This window comes from Sciurus vulgaris (assembly GCF_902686455.1).
Source record: "Sciurus vulgaris genome assembly, chromosome: 9".
In the NCBI taxonomy this organism is placed as follows: domain Eukaryota; kingdom Metazoa; phylum Chordata; class Mammalia; order Rodentia; family Sciuridae; genus Sciurus; species Sciurus vulgaris.
The window spans coordinates 24,273,067-24,297,255 of NC_136469.1; the positions used below are offsets into that span (position 1 = coordinate 24,273,067).

The 24,189-nt window shown below is 42.9% G+C and overlaps 1 protein-coding gene across 10 annotated transcripts in view; it reads right to left on the bottom strand.

The window, feature by feature from the left end:
* The window catches only part of ZNF827 (zinc finger protein 827), a 162,292-nt gene that overhangs the window by 129,824 nt on the left and 8,279 nt on the right, over positions 1-24,189 (bottom strand). The window lies entirely within an intron of this gene.

Genomic DNA, 24,189 nt, shown 5'->3' on the forward strand with positions numbered 1-24,189 from the left:
TTGAGGGTCTCAGATTTCAACCACCAACATGCTTGCCATGTTCTCGAGGCAGTGATGAGGAGCGTGTTCCTTCACCCCACTAAGAATCCCCTTGGGATATATCCTATTCATTAATTTATCAACCCACCACCAGCCCTCCCTAGCCCCCCATGCACCTGCCAGGGGGACTCAGCCCATCCAGGAGCGCTTGGGAGCTTGGCCGCATTTCTGTCTTTGCTCATGAAATCCCACCTGCAATGTCCTTCCAGTCCAGCTCCAAGGTTTCTCCCTAGAACTCTCAGAACTGGTTTCTACTAATCCATTGGTTCACTCATTCGATAAATGACGGGATACTTGCCGCCTGTCAGGAATTGTTCCAGATTGTTCAAGACTGTCTAGAGTATTCTAGACTGAACAGCATTACATAAAAACAAAGATCCTGTTGTCTTGAAGCTTACACATCAGGGGAGGAGGAAGACAGATGTTAAACAAAGTTAATAAATAATAAATCATATAACATGCCAGAGGGGTGATAAGTGCTACAGAAAACAAAAACAAAACAAAAAACGGAGAGCAGGATGAAAGGACTGGAGGCAAGTTGTAATTTTAAACAGTGGTCAGGGTGGGGCTTCACCCACATGGTGACGTTTGAGCGGAGACCTGAAAGAGGCTAGCAGCTGTCCATGCAGGAGTGCTCCAGGTGGAGACAGACGCTGTGAAAGCCCCGAGGACATGCCTGACATGTCCCTGGAACATCAAGGAAGCCAGCTTGGCAGAGGGGAGGGAGGCAGGGTCAGAGCAGAGGAGGGGGAGGTCAGAGAGCAGCACTCGTGGGTGTAAGTGTGCGGCTGTGTGCGAGCGTACGAGTGAGTCAGTGACGGGTCTTCTGCACTTGGCAAAACTGGGAGCCACTGGAGGGTGCTGGGCAGAGCAGCAGGATGAGGGGACTTACAGTGCCAAAGGACAGTCCTGGCTGCTGTGCAGGAACAGGCCGCAGGGACAGGGTGGGGCAGGGAGACCCCAGAAGGCTGGAACCCAGGTGAGGGAAGGCGGGGCTCAGCTCAGGTGACTGCAGGTGATGGGAAGCGCCCTGAGCGTCTGCATATTTGGAATTTACAGCTGACATTCTCTTCTTCAGTTTACATTGATTTCATATTTCATATCACTCTAAAGTATCTGTCTCTTGTTGGCTTCCTTTCTAAGATGGTGCTCCTTGAGGACAGGGATTGTGCTTTATTTTCTGCTTCCCCGGCAGAGTTCAATGAATGTTTCGGGATTGAGCCAAATTCTTCACGGTGCCAAGTTTTGCCACATCGCAGGCTGTTTCTTTTCAGAATAGAAATAGCTAGAGCTAGTAATGCATGAACTACAAGCTAATACATTGATCTCCCCATGCTATTTAGAGAAGAAATGTCACAAATGACAAATTCTCTTTCACTAAGCTAAAGTTCTGCAACTCTTTCCTGAGATTCTTTATTAAGTTATCAAGAAAATGTAAAATATCAAATGGAATTTGCTGGGAAAAAGCAGATAAAATTGAATTTTCTCTGTTAAAACCAGTCTGGTTCCTTGAGATTTGCCACATTTCCCTCTGCCCACTTGATTTCAACATTTTTCATCTCTCCTGAAATTGGCGGTGACCCCAAACTCCTCAGCTCCCCAATGGCTTCTCTTGGGAGGGATGCTCTTTTACCAAACATCAAGCAGTCAACATCAATTTCAACAATAGGGCTAATTTTATGTTTCTCTAGCAAACCACTTTTCTTGATTTCAGACTAAATATCTCATCCTTCCAGAGAATCACATGGGAATTCTACTATAAATAGCAAAAGAAGTAAAAAAGTTTAAAAATCGCTCTAGGAAAAATTAGTTGATTATCCCTTCTTTGATCTTTATTGATACTCATTAAATAAATGAACAGAAAAATATATTATTCCAAATTAAATATATTTAGAATATATTTTTGTCATACTGGAATAGATCCAGATAGTCAAGACTGGCCTTGAACCAGTACAGTCAGCATCAGCTAACAAGGTATATAAAATCAGATTTCGAGAACCATAAAAATTACAAGTGCATGTCCAATTTTGTTATTTTACTGAGACTATTAAATACACTGAAATTTACTGGTTAAATCAGAGCCACACAACCACTTAGAACTCAGGCCAGAACCAAGAGTCCCAATTCTTTGGACTCCTGGCCCAGGAGCTCTCGGCAAAACTTGTCAACCAACCTGCAAGGAGACTTCAGGTGGTCACTTCCACAGAGCTCTGAGCAGTATCCCTGCCCTTCCACCCCAGCCATTCTTCCAGGTTCTTGAGTCAGACGTCAGCAAGGGGTTCTCCTGGATGAGGACAGCATGCACGCTTCATCATAAAGAGGTGAAGACTTACCATTCCTGTACTCCTAACCTCCCAGTCCCTTTCTTCACCTTCTGCTGCTGTGGGCAGAAGTTGATTCAACTGCCTAAAGAATTTAGCACATCTACTGGCAAAACCCCAAAGGCAAAGCTTAATTTCCTAACTCCCTCCACGCCCTCAGAGAGCAACATGTCCACCAACGTGCGGAGGCAGTGAGCTAGCCAGAAGCTGAAGAAGTTGTCAATGCAGACTCGACCAGGGACGCTGAGCATTCTTGAATGATACAGACAGCTGATATCTCCGGTTCAGGTCACCTTCCCAATCTTGCCAAAACACAAACCCAAATCAAACAAGCAAGGAAGCACAGCATTTCCTGCGCAGAATGCTTGTGTCCCCAGAAACACTTGCATTTTTCTCAACCATCTATTCCTCCATTCTTTACAAATGCGATCATGGAGATGCACGCTCCTCAGGACCCTCAGAAAACTTGGACATGTGGAGCATGTGTTTTTTAAAACTCATAATACTCTACAAGTCACTTTTTCCCAAGATGCTTCTTGTGAAATTAAAGCCACTCCAGTAATAAACCATCAGAGAATTTTAACATGCAGTCTCAAGAAAGGCAAGAGCAGAAATTTGAGGGGAAACAGCTAAAATTATTCAGCATCCCTGAGGTCAAATGAAAGGTGCAGGAAGCTTAGAGAAAAATGAATATAAGTAAGGATGTGAAGAGGAAAAACCAGGAGAAGTGTGAACAATAGATTTCAGTTCACAAAACTGCAAGGATTTTCTCCTACAAATTTTGTTTATTTTTATTGATGAATTTATTTTGCCTGCCTGGCTGCTCTCTATTTTCACATTCTGTTTGGCTGGGAAGGGGTTCTTGGAGGATGCACCGGTCCAGCTGCGGTGAGTTCCTCAGCAGCAGCCTACGGGGCAGCCTGTACCTTTCACACTGCATCATGGGAACAGGTGCTCTGAGTGGGAAGCTCACCAGGAAGCCCTCCTGCAACCTAGCAGATGAAGCTGCTGGACAGCACGCCCCTTAGGACACACAAGCCTTGCCTTTCGCCTCTCTCTGCAGCCATCTGAGAAGTCCCAGCAGCAAGACACCTCCATTTTCCTGTCTGTCAACCAGCACGGAGTCTTCCTGGGAAATCGCAGAGCAGCACAAGGTCCTGGAAGAGCTTCCTGTGGATTTCACAGCTTTCTTAACTAAGGCATCCCAGGAAGCCTCTAAATGGCCAATGCAAATAACTTCTAGTAAATACATTATTTTAAACCTTCAGAAAAAGAAGCTACTTCCATTGCTAATCTTACAACAACCTCTGTCTCCAGACTGTTGGGTTCACACTGCTTCTTGTGAGTTTTACACAATAGTCTGTTTTCGTGTGTGTATTTTCCCTTCAAAAATCAGAAACTCGGGGAATTTTTTTTTTTTTTTAAGAATAAAAATGGTGCAATCCCAGAATGAAAACATGCAGGATAAAATTTTGTTTTCATGTTGTGAATGTTTCTCCATCGGGGAAAACAAAACAAAATCCTACTACCTAGCACATTTATATATAATTCAATTCTCAAGCAGCAACTGGGTATCCCATATCCACGATTCTCCCCACATTCTCAGAAAAGAGTGCCTTTGCAATGCATTTCCTTCTAGGTTGACAGTTTTAATCAGATGCATGTGATTGAAGCAATACTCTACTCAAAACATCACCACTCAAGAAAGATCAGGGGCACCGAGATAAGTAAGGATATTTAAGAAAGAGACACCTATTAATTTCCATGCCTTTTGGTGTAGGTTGAAGCAAGTGTACATGGAAAGCTAAAAGTCCATTTTCTAAATCTACGTACACACCAGTGGTCCACATGAATCTAGCCAGCAGGTTATAAAGAGAACAGGGCTGGACCTCTTAGGACTCATGGTCAACAGTCAGTGTCTCCAACACCCCCTGACAGGTGTGTTTACCTGGCACCTACCGACTAACCTTCTGGCTCATTTTTCTCTAAAAATTTTCCAAGTTTTCCTTTTCTACCTAATCCACAGTTACAGTTGAATATCTACAGCTATCTTTCAAGGTCAAGTATGTCTGGCAGTATTAGCAATTATTACCTGTAACACGTGCCGCAAACCATACAACTACCATTTAGTGCAACTTGATTTAAAAAAAAAAATGGTTTGTAATATTGAGCGAGTTGCATACAAAAGTAGTTGGCGAAATCAATGCTAATAATTGATATAATTCAAACACTGATCACTCACTAAGTTCGGGGAGATGTTCTCGGCAACAGGGAGATTCAGATGACCAACAGTGTCTGACCCAACAGTTTATAATCCACAGGGAAGCAAGGGTCACAACAGCACTGGATTCACAAGGGTTGGTGCCACCACAAAGGAACAGCGCACAGGTGTGTGAGCACAACAGGAAATGATTAATTCCAACCGTGCAGGGGGCTTTGGAAGTGGACCTCGGGGGAGGAAGATTTTAACAGGAGATGCTGGGAAATCATTTCTAAACAGGTTTGCTCTTCTGCAAACTATCAGAAAGGAAACTTCCAGGTGGCAGAGAGAGCCAAAATTAGGTGGTGTATTTTTAAAATGTGAAGAATTAAGAATCCCCAATAGGTCTGGGGTTGTGGCTTAGTGGTAGAGCACTTGCCTAGCACATACAAGGCCCTGGGTTCAATCCTCAGCACCACATAAATAAATAAAATAAAGGTACTGTGTCCATCTACAACAACAACAAAAATTTAAAAAAAAAGAATCCCCAATCAGTAAATTAACCCAATGAAAAAATTCTTAGATCCTTAATTCTTGGCATTTTAGAAACACACAACCTATTGATTCCTTAAAGGTAGGTTTTACCAATTACCTCACTGTACTTGCTGGATCTGAAATCAAGCACAGGTCATAAACGCCTTGAGGCCGGGCCATGAGTTAGTCATTCTGTGCTCCTGCTCAAGCCCTGCTTACAGTAGAGGTACTAGGACTTTAGTGACAGCAAATGGCAGTGGACCAGCAGGACTACACCAGGCAGAAAGGGAATTTTCTCAGTTCCTGTACCAAACAATGGAAGGGGCACAATGGAGCGGGGATCAGATAGGATGTCAAAAGCACCATCAGGACTCTCTCTCATTTGCCTCTAGTTTCTTGCTCTCAGGCCACTTCTCCCAGGAGACTGAAAGCCTGGCTGCCACAGGCTCTGGGTTGTCACCCTCCATGACTTTCCACTGGAGAAAGGTCTTTCCCCCTCTGATTGGTGGGCTGGAGGTCACGTTGCCCTGCCTGGGCCTATCACTGAAGCCAGAGGGCGGTTCTATCGTGGGCTCAATGTGGGTCAGAGAAGAAAGGCGAGGGAAGAGGTATCAGGAAGACAAAAGCAATGACCTCCATAATGCTTCATAAAGGTTTCTTCTGCTGCATAGCGGGCTGTTCTGATCCAATTTTATGATGTGAAGCATAAAACACATCCATCCACATTCGGACTGGTTTTACCTGCCAGTTTTCAAATTGTCCCCTTTGTTAGCCTTAGCACGTTTCCCACATCAGGTCTGCCTGAAGCTAAGGGACACCGTGGGGTCTTCAGGACTCCAAGTCCACTGACTGAGGTTAGTGCACACAGCCAGCAATCGGCTCCACAGGACCAAGACTCAGAGACTACAGTGTGGAAACATCCATGCCCACGGCACCCAAGTGCTGTCGGTGTGGCCAGGAAGAAAATTTAAAAACTGCTAGTTATTTAAAACTGCCAGGGTGGAGAAGACAACCAGATTCCTGTCACCAGCCCAGCTGGGGGAAAGGTGCAGTGTGCTGTAAGGGCCTGGGGAAAGGAGAGGAAGTTTGGGGAGACGAAGACACGCTGAGACAGCAGAGGGGCCTCCTGGTCAGGATGAGTATTCCACACATAGCAGCATTTCCCAATTCTTATTTTGAATGTCCAGGAATTTTTTTTAAAAAAAGTAATGAAAATGAACCTATCACTCTTTGTCTTCACAGTGAGTTCCAAACAGTATCTAAACTAGATTTGGTACATGGCCATGGAATTGGCCGTGCTCCTCCATCAAGTTGCACATCTCCACATAAATGGCAAGTCCCCCCTCATTCCAATGACCTGGACCCACAACCCTACGCCACCCTTGACTCTTCTCTTTCTCTTATACTCCCCTTCTAAATCATTCATGGATCCTGTTGGTTCCACCTTTGATAGACATCCCAAATCTTTCTACTTTTCTCCATTTCAGATGTACCTCAAGGTACATCTCTGCCATCCCTGGCCTAGACTATAGCAGTAGCTTTCCCACTGGTCTCCTTACCTCCCATTCTTGCCCTGCTGTTCTCAATCAGCAGCCAGAGTAAGCTTTCAAAAGCATTTTGTCACACCTAACTATACCACTCTATAGGACCTACCCTAAGGAATAAATTCAGCAGAGTGTAGAGATACATGCATGCATACCCTTGTTCACAGCAGCACAATTCACAATAGCCAAACTATGGAACCAGCCTAGGTGTCCATCAGTGGATGAATGGATAAAGAAATTGTGCTACATATACACAATGGAGTTTTATTTAACCATAAAGAAAAATGAAATTATATCATTTGCAGCAAAGTGGATAGAACTTGAGATCATTATGTTAAGGGAAATAAATCAAACTCAGAAAGTCAAGGGTCATATGTTTTCTCTCATATATGGAAGCTGAAGAGGAAAAAGGAAAGAAAGCTGGTGGGGGAATCCCTTGAAATTCAAAGGGAGATCAGGAGAGGAAAGGAACCAGGGGCAGGGCTGTGGGAGGGGAGAAGGGAAGTGCTGGGAAGGGTACTGACCAAATTATATTGTTATAATGTTCACATGTGAATATGCAGCAACAAATCCCATCTTTATGTATGACTATAATGCGCTAATTAAAAATCTGGGGAGAAAAAAGAAAAATAACCACTACTGCATTGGCCTTGGTCCCCACAACTGAAAGATTCTCTGGAGTCAAATTAAAAGTATTTTCTAATAAATGAAAATTCTAATCCACTACAAAAAAATTATGTCAGATTACATAAATCCCATCCCTCAAAGCCCCACGTTTTCTCAGAATAAAATTCCAAACCCTTACCTAGACCTCGAGGCCCTTCATATTCTGCATACCTGGACCTCATCTCCCATCTTGCTCCCTGGCTCAGGAAATGAGTTCCTGCCTCAGGATCTTTGCAATTGCTTTTCCCTTTGTTTGAAATCTTTTTTCTCCCCAAGCAGCCACAGTCTGATTCCCTTACTTCCCAGGTCTCCCCTCAAGCACCACCGTGAAGAAAGACTTTGTTTTGCTTGGTGCAGGACCCTCATCTCTTAGGACAGTACTGATTCCAAAGTCGACACTCAATTAATTTTTATCAAATGCATGAATAAAAAGGAAGGATAGGCTTAACCATCAGAAAGGTACCACCTGTTGGCAACAAAACTGAGAACTACTTTTGAAATTATAAACTATTTCTTTCATGTGTGTCAAACATGGAGGAGGGGAAGGAGTCTGTTTTGTAAACTTTCCACTGAAGTTTTCCTAACAGTCAAGAAGAGAAAACAGCATCCTAGGAGATATTGGGAGAAGCGGAAGCCCATGTTTCCTTGAGGTTTAGCTGAACATTTCAAGAGCGTTCTGCACGCAACTGTAAACATAGCAGTGTGAGTCTTTACTTAGTAAGACTGGGGTGCTTCCCACAAACCATCAAGGAAAATATCTTCTCCAAATGATGCAGTATGTTTCTCTGGACACCCACCTGCTTTGGAGAATCGAGAACATACCATCATACCTAGCAGAGCGTCAAGAGCTCAAGGTGGGGTGGCTATCAATGTGACCCTTACCTACCAGAAAGTAGACAGCACTAGTCCTATTAATTCCACTCCAGTGACAAAACCAAAGCACAGAGCAGAAAGAAACTTGCCAGCATTATTGAACAAATCAGTCAAATATCAAAAACTATTTTTGTTGAATTTGAATTTCATTGCATTTGGAGATTCAGTCCATCTAGTTAGTCTCTAGGCAGAGAGCTAAAGAGGGTCAGTGATCTGCCCAAGATCTCATAGCCAGTTTAAAAAGGCAGGACTGGAGTTCAGATGTGCCAATCTGAAGGCCCCAACATTTCCCTCATTGTCAATAAGGGGCTTCCAAACAGGGTTCCGCTTCAGTCCCAATGTGTCCTAAGGTGTGGCTTTGTCTTCTTGACCATTAGGGAAACTCTGGTGGAGAGGGTGCCTTTCACTCATTTTTAAGTGAAGGAAACAATTCTAGGCAAGCCCTGGCACGTAGCAAGCTTCCAATAAACATTTGTCCAATGCAGGAACAATTCATAGAGAGGTGAAAATACGTTTGATACTATTCGTCAGCAAATTTCACAGGAAACCAAGATTCCAAAAAATGAATGGCTTACCCACTAGGCACACGTATTGAGTGACAAAGCTAAGTCAAAACTCAAACCTTTAAACACCTATGAGCAGCTTGACAAAAAATAAATCTTTCCCAGGTAACCCCAAATTACCAAAATATCATGTATTCAACATTTTAAATCTTTATTTTGAGGGGTTTTAGAATACATACACACTAAAACATAATATGTGCACACTACGATTGTGTTTGTCACAGCTGTGTCTCAAGAATTTGTGGGACTTTTCAGAAAGTGTCCCTTATTGAACAGCTCCAAGCACCTGCATATTTAAATTACTATTGTTACCTAATTGTCCTTTTGAATACTTTTGTTGTCTATTATGCCTTGTGTAGACTCCTTCTTCTAAATTTGTAGCTTTTTGTCTTTGATAAACTAACATAACAACCACCAAGCTCATTAAAATCGTGTGCAAACTAGGGCCAAATTGTCACCCAAATGATGTTCAAGTTGTTCTAACTTCCAGTATATGCCAATGTGACTTTATTTAGAAACAGGGCTTTGAAGATGATCAAGCTATGATGAAATCATTAGGGTAGGTTCCTAATCCAACAAGACCGGTGTCCTTATAAACTGAGGAAATCTGGACACAGATACAGACAGGCACACGGGGAGAACATCACGGGAGGACTGGAATTATGTTGCCACAGGTCAAGGCACTACCAGAACCGAAGAGAGAGGCCTGAAACAGATCCCTCCCGAGAGGCCTCAGAGTAAGCACGGAACTGCAGAGACACCTTGATCTGGGACATCCAGCCTCCAGAACTGTGAGATCTTAACTTTCTGCTGTTTAAGTCACTAGTTTGTGAAGCACTGTAATGGCAGCCCCAGAAAACTAAGGCCACTTAAATTTGGATGAAGGCCTGAGATGTTTCTCTGGATTTTTTCACCTCTGGATTCTAAACCGTAGCCTCAGTTAGCAATGTCATCTTTGCATACGCTGGGCATGATTGCACCAAACTATCCAACTGCCTCTCGGTCTTAAATCCTGAGGCTGAAAAGAACTGTGAGTAGACTAACACGTTTTTCTGCCTATCTCTAAATTTTAGTCATATTTCTTTCAAATACAAGGTTTTAAAAAAAAAAAGACATTAGCAAGAGAGGCCTTCTATTAACTAGAGCTACTTAGAAATCTCAAAAAATTTATATATATATATAAATTTTATACATGTGTGTATATATATATATATATATATATATATATATAAAAATACACACTCACCCTTACATATGTTGTAGCGAATTAATGACTAGGGGACAGTTCAAATTACAGCTTGAATCCATTTGCCAAAAGGCCAATCTAGAGACCAAAACGATACTGGTTAGTCCACGGATTGATTACTTGCTCCTTCACCCTTTCATGTACCTCCATGCTACAAAAAGCATATAGAATCTGTCCCCTCAAGCAATCAGAAGTAAATTTACCATGGCTACCATGTCGTTATCAGAAAAATTGTCTGCTAAGGCTGATAAATCGGTCGATTATCTGCTTCCTTGACTTTTATTTCCTCTTGTATAAATGTTTTCATCCTAACGTTACCAATACCTGTTTCAAGATGAGCGATAAATTACCAAACTACTGAAATTACCAGGAAATCCTTAATAGATCAAAGAAGAACTTAACCAGAAAAGAAAGCCCTAATAATATAATAATGCTCTCTACAGTCCAAGAAACAGCACTCTATAGACAGATAAATGCTCACCTATGGAAATTTTAGATTACACCATAAAATGATAAATTTCTTTGTGGGACATCTACCAAAAGCACTGAAATGGTTACACTTGGTAATAAAACTTTTGGTCATAATCCTCTCTCTGCCGAAGTCCTTTATTTGCTAAAATTACACATATACATAGGAAGAAAAGGGCCAAGGGAAATAAGACACTTAGCAAGGGAGAAGAAATGAAACTGCTTTGCATTTGGTGGCTTAAGTACATATTAAGCAGAAGATGCAGAGGAGGCAGGTCCCCAACCAAAGTAGCCCCACAGGTTCACAAAAGGATAATGGGAGAATATTTTCCCTCCACTCATAAGAATCCATGGCACCAAAGGACAACTGATGACAAGAACAATCCTAATTCAAAGTTAACTTTAGGCACTCATTTAAGCCAACGATTTTAAGCTTTACTCCTACCAGGCTGAGTGCCAGGGCCACTATCAAATGGTCAAATGTAGTCTTATTCCTTCTTTTTATTTTCCCTGCCCTCCTCCTGGTACACACATAAGAGGTCAAGGACAGAGGACCAAAAGACCATGAAAATTAACAAAGTCAACACTCAACCTACAAACTAAGGTAATTCCAAGGGCCAGGACATGCTTCAGCTAAATGAACACTCCCTTAACAGCTCAGAGCCCAGTGGCTTTATCCTCTTCCTTCTCTCCGAAGAATCCTGGGGTAGGCTCCCCTTTCTTCTCGGGCATTCCTCAGGCATGCCATTTGGGGTCTTCACTGTGCTAGATCTTCCACCTGAATGAAACCTGGCACTGTCACAGGTTCATTGTCAGCACCGGTGATGCTAAGGAGTCATTTATTTCATTTCCCAACAAAGCTCAGATGCTTCTGGAAGTGCATCAAGTGGTGAAGCTGAGGTCAAGAAATATGCTCTATTGCTGCCTTAGATAAGTCTGAACCTCAAGGTAGATGCTCCAAAAAGAGAGACACCTAAAAAAATCCCTCTGGCAGGTACATGCCCAGCCCCAGAGTGACCACCTACATCACGCACACATCAGTTCCTTCTGTTCTTCCCTCCGAGGAGTCCATAAACCCTGATTTTGTATGTGAATAAGCACACCACTTCTTTTTTAGACTGTCTGCGGTTCTCCAGCTACGTCTCCCACGTATTATCAGAATTTAGTCACCCAGCTTATCCTCCGTGAATAACTGGTATTTGAAAAGGAGAATAAAAATGTGTTGGGCAATTGGAAGAAGATCGTTTGGGGAACATAAATTTGAGAGCTTTTTGATATAAATATACTCAACTAATCAGGCTGTGTTTTAAATTGACATGTTTTGAAGTTACTTAGAGGGAGCTTTTCCATTATTATTATCTCCACATTACTATCAGCAGTAGCAAATCTCTGCTGTGAGTAAACCCCTGCTTTGAGGAGCCCCCTATGCTTTGATTTCGTCGTTGTTGCTTCTTTCTGTAAACAGTCTTTAAAAATGTAAACACCATTCTTAGCTCAAGGGACTGAAGAAAAGAAAAAAGGAAAAAAACTGGCCAAAGTTTGCCAACCCCTGCTTTAAAGAGTACTACTTTTCCTTTATAATAAAAGCAGAAGGATGCTTTAAAACAGTATGGAAAATCCAGACGTATGGCGACGAGTCCCGGCACCATGCTTTCAATCAAGCCACTTGTGTGAATTGTTAAACACTTCCGTGCCTCATTTTTTTTCCTGTATAACGTGAGGAGTTAGAATAGATGAGTGGTTTACAAACCACACCTCGAGGAACCCCAGGCCTCCTAGGCGCCCAGGGCAGGACGTGGCTCTGTGAACCCATCCCCACCCTCCCACGGGCACACACCTATCAGCACAGCCTTGCTTTAATCTTTGTTTGCTTTAGTTTTGAAAAACACGGAATCAGATGATCTCAGGGATCTTCCGGGTGGGACCCCTCAAGGAATCCATTATAGGCTCATCAATCTTTTTCCAGTCCTTTAACCTGGGTGTGTCAGGTAAATAGGAAATTATTTTAAGCCTATCTTGAATATTTAAAGGAAGAGAAGCAAAAAACGTGCAAGATCTTATTCGAAGGGGCCACCTCTACTGGTTGAGATGTGCGGACATGTATCTGACAGCCAGATCAGAGGATTCCCCAGTCTTATATGAACTGATTCGAGGGAGGGCCCAGTCCTGTGCTTCTCTGCTTAGGGAACTGGGAAAAGCAAGATGGCGCAGCAGTGAGAGACCAGGCTGAGACTCTGAGACCTGGTTCTACTCCAATCTGAATTTGGAACTGAACAGCTGTATAACACCCGATGTTTATTTAACAAAAATTGGGAACCCTACTATATATTTACCCACAGACAGCGTTTTGGGAACACTTGGATGATCCAAACAGGTGTGGTAGAGTTTGTGTCCACTGGTCAGACCCTCGTCTACATGTTAAGATAGAAACATCTGCACCCTCTCCTATGCACAGTGGTCCTCCAGAGAGGATTAAGGAGTTGTGAACTGCAAAGTACAGACAGCACTAAACCAGGCAAGGACAGGTTCTCTTTTCAAGTAAATAAAACGTATGCAACTTCAAGAATTTGCCAAATTGGTAAAAATAAGGCCACAAAAAGTTTTATGTAGGGAAAAATATTTATAGAACATGAAAAAGCGAGGCAAATCAGAGATACAAGCCCTGGCCCCACACCCTCCCTCTGAATCCCACCTTCTTGTTTACAGAATAGGATACTAATAACTGCGATTTTACAGGGTTCTTCTGAAGCTAGAGGAGAGTCACAAAACTGAAGCACCTGGCATCGAGTTGGCACTTAGTGAATAATAGCTTCCCTTCCTCCCAGGCACCTAGGAATCTCAGAGTAGATTGTGTTTTACAGAGTAGGGCTCACCCCATGATAGCTAGTGCTCCCAAGCGCTATATCGTAGCCACTCAACCAAAGAGACAGGAAACTTCTGGTTGTTATGACCATGGAATCCAGATGCAGAATATGCCCAGTCATCAGGAAAATCTTACAGTCTTGGCACAGTTTGAGGACAGAAAGAGTCCAGCAGCCAATAGCAGAGGGAGACTCCATAGCCTGGAATGTGCCAGACTTCCAACCACAAACGTTCCCTCTTGTACTTAGGCTGTGGTGTCCCCTGTGGGGTAGGCTGTGGCCTCTGCTCCTCTGGGCAAGTGTCCTCGGAAGCACATTCTCCAGGCATCTCTAAGCTACACTCATGTGAACACCCACAGCACTGTTCCTCTCCTCCTACCCCGCCCAGACGCACAATTGAGGCAAGTCATTTTCTGATTTCTGAAAGAGGAAGATAACAGGAGGTCTCCAAAGCCCTTTCCACCCCAAAACCTTTGAGGCTGTGATCCATCCTTAACTTGTTTATCACTCGTTCAACAGCATTTATAGCACACCTCCTGTCTTTGATTCTGTGACCCATTCTTGACTTCATTTATTTGACAATTTTTATAGGCTATCTCCTATCTCTTTGCCTCTGTGACCAGTTTACAGCTCTCCCCTCCATTAGTTTATTCATCAATATTTACTGAGTACCTACTACATGCCAAGTACTATTACGTGCAAGAATGCACGTAAAATAAAATAAGTAGTCCATGTCCTTAAAAAGTTCACGGTCAATGAGGACATAGATAAGTAAGGAATTACGCATACAAGAGGTTATAATGATAGATCCTTGGGAATCAGGGAAGAGTCACCTTGTTCTGCCAGGTGGGTCAATGGTAGGGATGGAGGAGAAAGAGGAAGGGCTTCTCAGAGATCTGAGTGTTGGAGGGGAAGTTGAACATTACAGGCAAGTCAGACACCTGGATTGAAGACATTCCCAAAACAGGGAAAAAACGATGCCAAGGAAAGGGGGTATAGTAAGTATGATATGCAGAACAAATCATTCAATGTAAATGAACAAGGAGCATCCAGGAGGCGAGAGCAAAGGAGGCTTAGGTGACAAAGCATCTGCAAAATCTAGAAATCCAAATCTAACCCTTTTGGGGAATGCCTGTAAGATCTTAAATAAGGATTATCTGGATTGTATGAGTGTTTCAGAGAGTCTGCTGTGGTGGCAGCGTGAAGACTGGATTACAGGTGCCCGAGTGGGTGGGGGCAGAGAAGGGAGATTGAAGCAAAAAAAAAAATTAAAAAAAAGGGACGTGGGTTGGCAACTATGTTAATTCTCTATGGGAAAAAATAAGAATATCAACCACAGCAGTGGCAGGGGCTGGGCAGGATGAATTCTTCAGCTATTTTTGAAGTAAGGCCAACAAAACTTGGTGATGGAGTCAACAGTGGTGGGGAAGAGAGTGGAGTTTAAATTTCACCCAGGTTCCTGAGCAAGTGGGTTAATGGAAGGTGAGGACAGCAGCCCAGAAAGAGAACACGAGACCAGAAATACTCCCAGTTCTCAGGAGTGAAAGACCTTAGCCAGCTCTCGTCTACAAGTGTGTAATCTCCAAGACACACGGCTGACTGTGGCAACCAGAGGAGTTCTTCCCCAACAGGAAGTCCTCAGGTAAACATGGCACATCTTCAGAGGCCGACACTGTTACCTGTGTGTTTCCAGAGAAGAAAGGTAATTTAACCCAAGAGTTTATTTAAGACACTACTTTTATTATAAACAGAAGCTGCGAGATAACTGTTCTTCATCCTCAGGGTTCTCTGTCTTTTGAGTTCTTCAGTGAAAATACAAAGTGCTGCATGATATCATGACTGAGTAAAGCTGAAGAACCACACACCAAGACTTGATGTCTCCACTCCTGTGTAGGCACCTAGCACCAGTGGTTCACAGTTGGGGCCTGGTCCAGGGATCCCAGGGGCCTCTGAGGCCCTGAGATCAAAGTCACTTCCATAATAACACTAAGATATCGTTTGTCCTTCTCACCCTGTTGACATGTGTATTGATGATACAAAAGCAATGGTAGGAGAAACTGTAAACCCTTTAGCTCATATCAAGCACAGTTAGCACCAAACCCTGCTAGTAATTGTTGTATTCGTTGCTACTACACATCGCAAAAAAAATAAAATAAAATAAAAAATGCACAAACACAAACAAAACAAATAGGAAAACCCCGCCTGCTTCATTTAAGAATGTCTTGGACGAACCCATTATTATTACCTTTATTGCAGATTGCTCCTGAGCAAACATCTTCTGATAAACGTAAGGGAACATGCATAAAAACCTCCTGCCATCTCTGAAGTATGGCAGCTCTGGTGAGGAAAGGACGCTGCCTGGGTCACGAGCTGAGCAAGCCACTTTTCCATGGACCAGTACTTTCAGTCAAAAGAGTAAATGACAAAGTTTGGTCAATCAAATGTGGAAATGAATATTTCTTGAAAATGAAAAAAGAAAATCTCGTACTTCAAGGAAAAACTGATAGTGTTTTTAGTCAATGAGAAGATTCGAACCTTCAAGTAACCATTAAAATTTTGGAAAATTTATATTCGATGCTGTGAATGATGACTTCCCAATATAATGCTAAAAGGCTTCTCAGATGATTTTTCCATTGATATAAACAATTTTTATGCTGTGTAAGTGAAATAGGTCAATATTTGGTGGCTCCGCATTAAACCAGTATTTGTCCAAGTGTCCGATGCTGATGTTAACATGCATGATGAACTATTCAAAGCACAAGATGGTCTAGTAGATTTTAATGTAAGCGAACACAGAAAGTTCATTGAATTGTTTTGGTTTTTGTTTGGGGAGTTGTATGTTTTTGTTGTTGTTGTTTTGTGGTGCTGGGGATTGAACTCAGGGTCTCACACAGCTAGGAATCTTTGAACTGTTTTTTGTTTTGGTTTGGTTTCTTTGGATTGAACCCAGGGCCTTGTGCATGCTAGGCAAGCACTCTACCACCTGAGCTATATCCTCAGCCCCTGAACTGTTTCACCTAAGCATTGTAACTAACCTTCAAGAAGCTATCTCTTTTTGAGTCTTGATGTGGTTCAAAGAATATCAGCAGTTATCTGAACAGGCTATTACATATCCATATGAAGCTAGATTTTACTCTACCCTACACCTGTTGCAATAGATTGAGTGCAACTGAATCAAAGAGAATCTAGTTGTCTTCTATTAAGCCAAGCATTAGAGATTACAGCAAAAATATAAAACAATGCCATTCTTCTCACTTGATTTTTTGGAAAAATATTTTTTTCATTAAAAAATACGTTATTTATAGTTTAAATGTAATGGGTTATGATCATTTTTAATGATGCAAATATTGCATTTCTCACTTTTAATCTCCAAAATGATAATGCATATGCACAAAAGCTCATCTGAGTTCTCAATCACTTCTGGGGATCCTGGAAAAGAGATCCTGAGATCAAAATATTTGAGAACCTGCATCTTAGGGAAATTAACTCTCTAGCCTCTACAGTGATATGCACATTGTGTTTACAGCAGCACTGCTCAAAAGAGCCGAAAGTGAAGCCAAGCTCCATGGCAGTTTCTACAGTGCAGTGTTAGCAGTGGAAAAGGACGCAGCAAGCTACACGCAGCAACACGGAAAAATCCCAGAAAGGCAACATTTGAACAGAAACACCAAGCTGCAGAAGGTCTGCTGGATGCTACTACTTTTATAAATCTCAAAATCAAGGCAAAATTAAGCGGTGCAATAAGGCTATGGAGAAAATGCAAAGGAGACAATACACAGAAAATGTAGGATAATAGGAACTGGTGCTGGGACACAAGTGGCAACAGAAGAACACCCTTCAGGAGGTTCAATAGCGTTGAAATTTGTTAGACTGGGTGGTCATTTCACTGATGTCGTTTTATCACTATGCTTTATTATATATGTATAAGATACACACACACCATTTTTTAAAAAGAGGACATACTTTATGACCTTCACAGCGAGGCCCTGCATCTTTGCTAATTATTCAGAAGCCAGGAGGTAAGAAAGGGGCGGGGCCCTGGCCAGCCTCTACAGCCCTGAGAAACCCACCACAGGGCAGGGCTCTCCCACCGGCCCCTTCAGGCATCACACCCACTGCCATTCACCCTGACTGGGTTTTTCAAAAGAGGCCTCTCTACTTGAAAAGGGCATCTCTTTCTTTAGGCCATCATCCTCCCTCTCCATTTTTATTACAGTGCAAGAAGCTACCACACTTCACAGTTTATTTCTGAGTGGCGTCCCAACCTCTAAATTTAGCCATCGCAATCTCTATCACTTGGGCCAGCTCCTGCCATATCTTTCCTGTGGTTCAGGGAAGCCCCTTCTCTTAAGGCTTCCCATCTGCTTGGGGTCAATATCATTCCTTTTGCTTGGAATCTTCTCTCCCTTCTCAACATCTAACCCATCAATTCCTTGAGGACACTTGGGATGTCACCCCGCTTTTCGCCCATCACTCCTACTCTGTGTGTCTGCAAACATTTGCATATCGAATTCGTAATACATCTCTCCTAGTTGTTAGCATATTGATTTGTACTTATCCTCTGTATTGTTTTGTGTCAACATCTGAAAGAGACTGTACTCCACAGAACTTCTCTGAGCATGCTCAGAACATAGCGAATCAGCAGCATGTGGGAACCACAGCTCTCGGAAGATCAAGATGTCACTGTGCTACTATGCCACCTCATGTGTTGTGCCACGTACCCTTAGTGGCGTATTTTGAAAGAGGTGCTTCCCAAGGCAGAAACACGCTTGCAATTTTATAAAAGAAACTAAGCAAAGCCGCATTTACGTTACAGAATTATTTTTCATAACATTAAACTTCTAATTCAACGTTTCTCCCCACTCTATCCTGGAGTACTGGAAGTTCTTGGAAAAAATCACTCTGACAGGTATTTGGGCCAGCTTCTTCATAAGCACAAGATCACTATTTCATTTTTTAAAGAAATTATTCAACAGGTTATTTTATCAAATCAAACGTATCTTCTTTGTAACTTCAACCCTGTTGGGTCCTGTGTCTGTCTTCCACTCACCATTTCACAAGTCTATGAAAATATTTTTCAAGCTGAGCTGGAATTCTTTGTTTCCATCTCTTTCTCTGCCCACTTGGCTCTTGAGAGCAGGGACCAGACTCTGCCCAGCTCTACAAACCCCAATCCCTGACACACACTCAGCTCCTGCTGGTGGAGTCAATGAATAAATGTACGAATAACATATCAGTTATCACACATGAGCTGACAATTTAGGATGAATGACAATTCAATGTGAGTTCCTCCCTTTTTCACTTGACAGAACTTCATAGATTTGAATGTAGATAACGCAGGCAATTCTTATCCACCCCCACTCTTTTCAAATTAAGCACTCCCGTTGCCTCAGTAATGAACTCCTCATCTGATGACTTCAAGAGCCTACAACATCCTCACTGCCTGCCTTCTGGCCGGCAGTTTATCAGTTTCCCCCTTGAAACCAGAGCATCCAATCTGGGATTCAGTATCACAGACGATGTCATCAGCCACCCTTGTACTGAATTCGGGACTTCGACTGCATTAGCCAACTCCACTGAAATGCGTCCGTATTTCAAAAAAAGTCTGAATTTTAAATATTGTTGATTATGGAGGTTCTCTCTGGGGGTGGAAGTTGGGATGAGGGGACATTCACACTTTAGATCTTTATACATAGTTTTAATTATTTGGACTACACATGTATTACTTTTGGTATTAAACCCAATATAGATTATTAAAACTAAGTTGGTACTTCTTTGTTTCTGGATAGATTTGATGTATTTATCTATTTAACAGGTTAGGGTTCGGGTTAGGTCTTATCAAAGATTTCTGTGATTCCAGCCTTACTTAGAGAACATCTAAGTCCTATTCAAACCACTCCTGTTTCTTCTCATCCTTTGAGTTTCCTCGGCCATGCCAAAGGCCTCGAGGAGCCATGGGTGTGCCCGTGGACCCTAACCAGACCCTCCTACACCTGTGCACGTGGGGAAGCAGCCCACTTTCACCTGATTGCTTTCTCCTTCAGTCCAGATGAAAACCCTGAAATTCCTGTTGAAGGCTGGCTTCCCCCAGAAGGGACAAACTGCACAGCACATTTCAGGAACCTTCCTGACGTGCGGGGTCTCCCACACTGTTTCCTCCCAAATACAGCTGTGTTTCCCGCTCTGAAGAGGCTTGCTGGGTTAACAAGCGGGCCCAACAAGTGCAGATTAGATGCCTAATTCTAGGCCATTCCAGAAGGCAGTGCCCAACACATGGAGCATGTGCTCCAGGCCCCAGAGAGTGTCACTCCATGTGATTCTCTTTTACTGCTCAGATTAGGGTCAAAAACCCAGAACTCAAATCTTCAAGGAAAGAACTGTTCTGAGCTGCACAAGTTTCCATGAGTCACAGAGCCAACACGTTCCATCGGCACTGAAGGGAAACCTGAGGGGTGCCGGGGGCTCCGGGAGGCCTGCAGGGGGCCAAGGCATCATCGGCAGACTGTGAGATTCTGTGAAGATTTCATGCATCTCCAACTCATGCTGGGCCTTGAGAGACAGCACAGGGTCCTGCCTTTAGAAATGCTGATGCTGGTGGCCTTGAGCTAGTTTCTTTCCCTCTCTGTGGTTCCGTTTCCACTGCTGTCCAACAGACAGGTGAGGTAGCCCTTTCCCTCACAAGCAGATGATATCCGTGAAAATGCTTCAGGAACCGTAAAGCAGAATATAAACAGAATGTTGGGGTGATGCACTCTCATCCACGTTCCAGTCTGGAGCTACTTAAGCCCAGAGAGGGTAAGCAACTGGCTGAAGATCACAAACCCGTGAGAAAGCTTGGCGATGGGAGAGAAGACTGTGGCCTCCCCTGGTGGAGGGAATGCTACGGGGAAGACTGGTGTTTCTGTCGCCTGCCTACTGCAGGTTCCTTCCCCAGCCTCTGGTTTCCTGGAGCTGGAGCCAATTACTCAAGTCCATGAGCTCATTTTAAGATCTAAGAAAGTATGGTCAATAAACTGCCGGGCTCAGCAATCACATGTCTTCGTTCCTGGCTGAAATGACATCACCCCGGAGTGGGCGTTCTGGTTAGTTCAGGGGTCCTCAACCCGTGAATGATTTGATTCATTCAAATCACCCAGAGGTTTTTAAAAATGCCCAGTGCCAGGCTCCACCCTGGGCCGCCGCCGCACTTAGGTCTCTAGGGGTGTTTGTCCTTTTTCAATCTCCCAGGTGATTCCAATGTGCAGCCAGGAGTGAGAAATACTAGGTTGCTTAATGGTGATCAGAAACCGAAGGGCAGCAAGATTGATTAACTACACAGCGCAGTGAACGCATCCTAGGGAGGTCCTCTGTGGACACGGAGCCACTCCTCAGGTGTACTAAGGTGGCTGGCACTTACCATGCACATCCTACATGCCAGACACACACCTCCCTAACGGCATGTGTGCGCTCACTCAGTTCCCACTTCAACAAATGAGAAAAACAGGCAGAGAATGGCAGTCACTTGCTAATGTCACAGCTAAACTGTGGTACAGCCAGGACCATCATCCCTACCTCAGGCTGCTTCTCTATACTGACCCAGAACGGGGAACACAATACCTTCAACTCAGTGATGAATTAAAAGATCAAGGAAGGTTAGAGAAGGTAGAACAGGTTCCAATCCAAATGCCCGCAGGATCCAAGAGGAAAGAGACCTGGGGAAGGCGGGCAGGTGTATGTGCATATGGGGACTCAGTGGCCGAGTGGTAGGAACTGTGGCAGACTGACGAGCACATGCCCGGGGAAGGAGACAGCCGCCACCAACGACAGCAGATTGCTACCATGTGGGGAGGTGGGCTCAGCCCTGCTGCCTCTTCCAAGTTTTCAAAAGAAGCTGGAAATTTGGATTTTTATTTGGATTTGGATTTTTATGTGAAACCTCCAATCTCCAAAATGTTGCCTCAAGTTTTTCAACATCCCTCCGGGACAAAACCCATCAGTATGGTACCAGGTTGTGACCTCTGATACAATCTAACACACACACACACACACAAACACACACACATACGGGCTCACCTCAATTCTTTACTAAAGACTCACTGAACATGTTCTCTTGGACTGGATCCCTGCCTCTCCTTCTTTCTGTGTACAATCTGAACTATGACCTATGTAACATATGGAAAACACAATATCAATTTCCTCTTGGTTATTTTAATCAGCGGACGGCCTGTTGAATAAATGAATAAATAAACAAACCTTTATTAAACACCTATTCTCTTGTTTCAGTCTCACTATAAATCTCCACAGGAGGATTTACTATTCTCACTTTATAGTAAAATTAAGCCATAATTCATATGATTATTACACAACTTAAATGTAATTCAGATCAAATCGTGTGAACAGAGAAACAAACTCATTCCTGCAGTGAAAGCCCAATATAATACTGTCAGCCAATGAAACAAGTATTGGTCAAGCCCTGCAGTAACGGTTTGTAAAAGAATCTTACCAGACCATATTGTTGTTACACATCACACTACTGAGATCCACAGAAAACAAAATTAAAAAAACACAGAAACTGCCATAAAGTTCTAGGTCAGAAATGCCTGCAATCTAATCACAATCTAAGCAAATAAACATTTCATATACTTTTAATAATGGGTTATATCTATTGAGCTCTTTCAACAAAGCACACTAATTAGGCATGATTTGACATGTGCATGTAATATTTACATTTATGTTATGTATTCAAATAATCCCTATGATAACTCTGTGTTATAGGAGTTATTATAACTATTTAAAGATGAGGAAACTGGAGAACAGAGAAGTTCAGTAATCTGCCCAAGATCACACAGCTAGCCAGTGGTAGGGGTGGGATCTGAAAAGACTAGCACCAGAGTCCGTGCATTTGACCACCACCCTATGAACTTCAAAAGCAAATGAGCCATTTTTACTTGTACCATTTATAGCAGACATGAAAGGAGCCCAAAGTCACAGATATTTTCTCTTTCTCATTACAAAACAAGAAATTTCTTTTTAAGCACACACCATCAGACAGCCCAAGGTACTAGCACTATATAACTTGAGAAAAATCCACATGCCTCCACAAGTTCAGATTGTTTCAAAGGCTCAGATAAGTCGAGTGCTGCTAATCAATCATGTAAAAGACCATTTTGCCTGGCCTTCTAAGTCACCTTTGAAGGCTAACTCATTCAGAGCACTCAGGCAGTTTACCCTGAGACCCGCATCTCTCTCTCCCTTCTAGTGTCCTCCACACCATGAGTCTAATGGGGTCTAACCACTCTTCTGACCCACGTAGAAACTATAAGAGGACAGAGGTTATTTTAGGGTTTGTTCTTCCAGGCTCCGAGAAGGTTATGCATTTATTCCTTGGTGGTAGAAAAACTTGGCTGCATTTGGATTTTCTCTTTCTTTCTTTCTTTCTTCTTTCTTTCTTTCTTTCTTTCTTTCTTTCTCTCTCTCTCTTTCTTTCTTTTTTCTTTCTTTCTTTCTTTTTTTCTTTTTTTCCTTCTTTTTTTTTTTTTTTTTTTTGTTATTATTGCTGTTTTTAGTGGTGCTTCATGCAGACTAAGCATGTGCTCTCCCACTGAACTACACTCCCAGTCATTGGACTTCCTTAAAAACAAAAGTAAAGAGTACCTGGCCACTTAAGAACCCCAGAGACAGTGGTGGAGGCTATTTTAATAAGGAACTGGACAGTTGAGGCAATACACCTTTTAGGTACACAGAATCTACTGCATTGGGTTACCTCAGGTCAGGCTGAGAAAGAAAGGCAGAGTTGCTAATTGTGTGTGTGTGTGTGTGTGTGTGTGTGTGTGTGTGTGTGTCTATGTGTACGTACACGGGGTGAAGCTGACTTGTATAAAATAAACAGCAATATGCAACCATGTGGTCTAAGACTAGTATCAAGCCAAAGTTTGATTTTAATTTATGAATCTACCTTATAACTGTAGCAATTCTAGCCAAGGTGAGACCGTGGGGAATAAGAGTCACTGACAGGTCCTTGCTTCAGCACCTGATCACACACTATTCTCCAGTATCCATAAAAATATAATTTATAGAGGACAGAAATACAAAACTCGCTCCCGAGCAGAAAGAAGAAAGTGGACAGAAGCCAGTGTGTCGAGTATCCTCAACTATTTCTAAGGTCTGTGCTTTGCATTTTATCGAACATGACAGAAGACATCCTGGCTACCACAGACCCTAAAGTGTTTTGTACACTCAGCCCTAGATGGTGGGAATCTCTGAGCGACACACACCTAGCAAGGGCAGAGAGAGAAAAATGTACATGGGGAAGGAGGAAAGGATCATCCTCCACAATCTGCACCCCTAACGTGATAATAGAAGCACATCGTGCCAGGCCAGGCCTGGATTTCTTTCCCATAAGAGAAAACCCCAAATCTATTCCTTCACCACGAAACCCATGGTCTTGTAAAACCTAATGCTAGAAATCCTTTAACGCACTCAAAAGTCCTATTTTGTAGGTCATACTCTCATTATCTTGTTCTGCGACCAGTCTGATTAAATTATAGAAAATCACTAATACATCACTCAGAATGGAGACCGGTGCCAGCCTGTTCTGTGTGTTCTTCCTTCTCCTTTTCTGATTCTCCAGCAGATATCTAAAAACCAAGACCCAAGGAGAACAGGGCGATTCAAATGAGGGCTAAAGGATATATTGACCAAATCCCAGGAATATGATGCTTTTCTGCTTGAATAGAATGACACTGGTGACCAGTCACAGACACCAAGGAAGTTTCATACACTGTAGCCAGGTGGGACCCTCTGCTTCTTTCCTACCTTGAGAGGCGTGGCCTTTGAGAGGTGATTAGGTCATTCAGGAAGAACCTTGAGGAATGGATTAGTGCCATTCTACACAA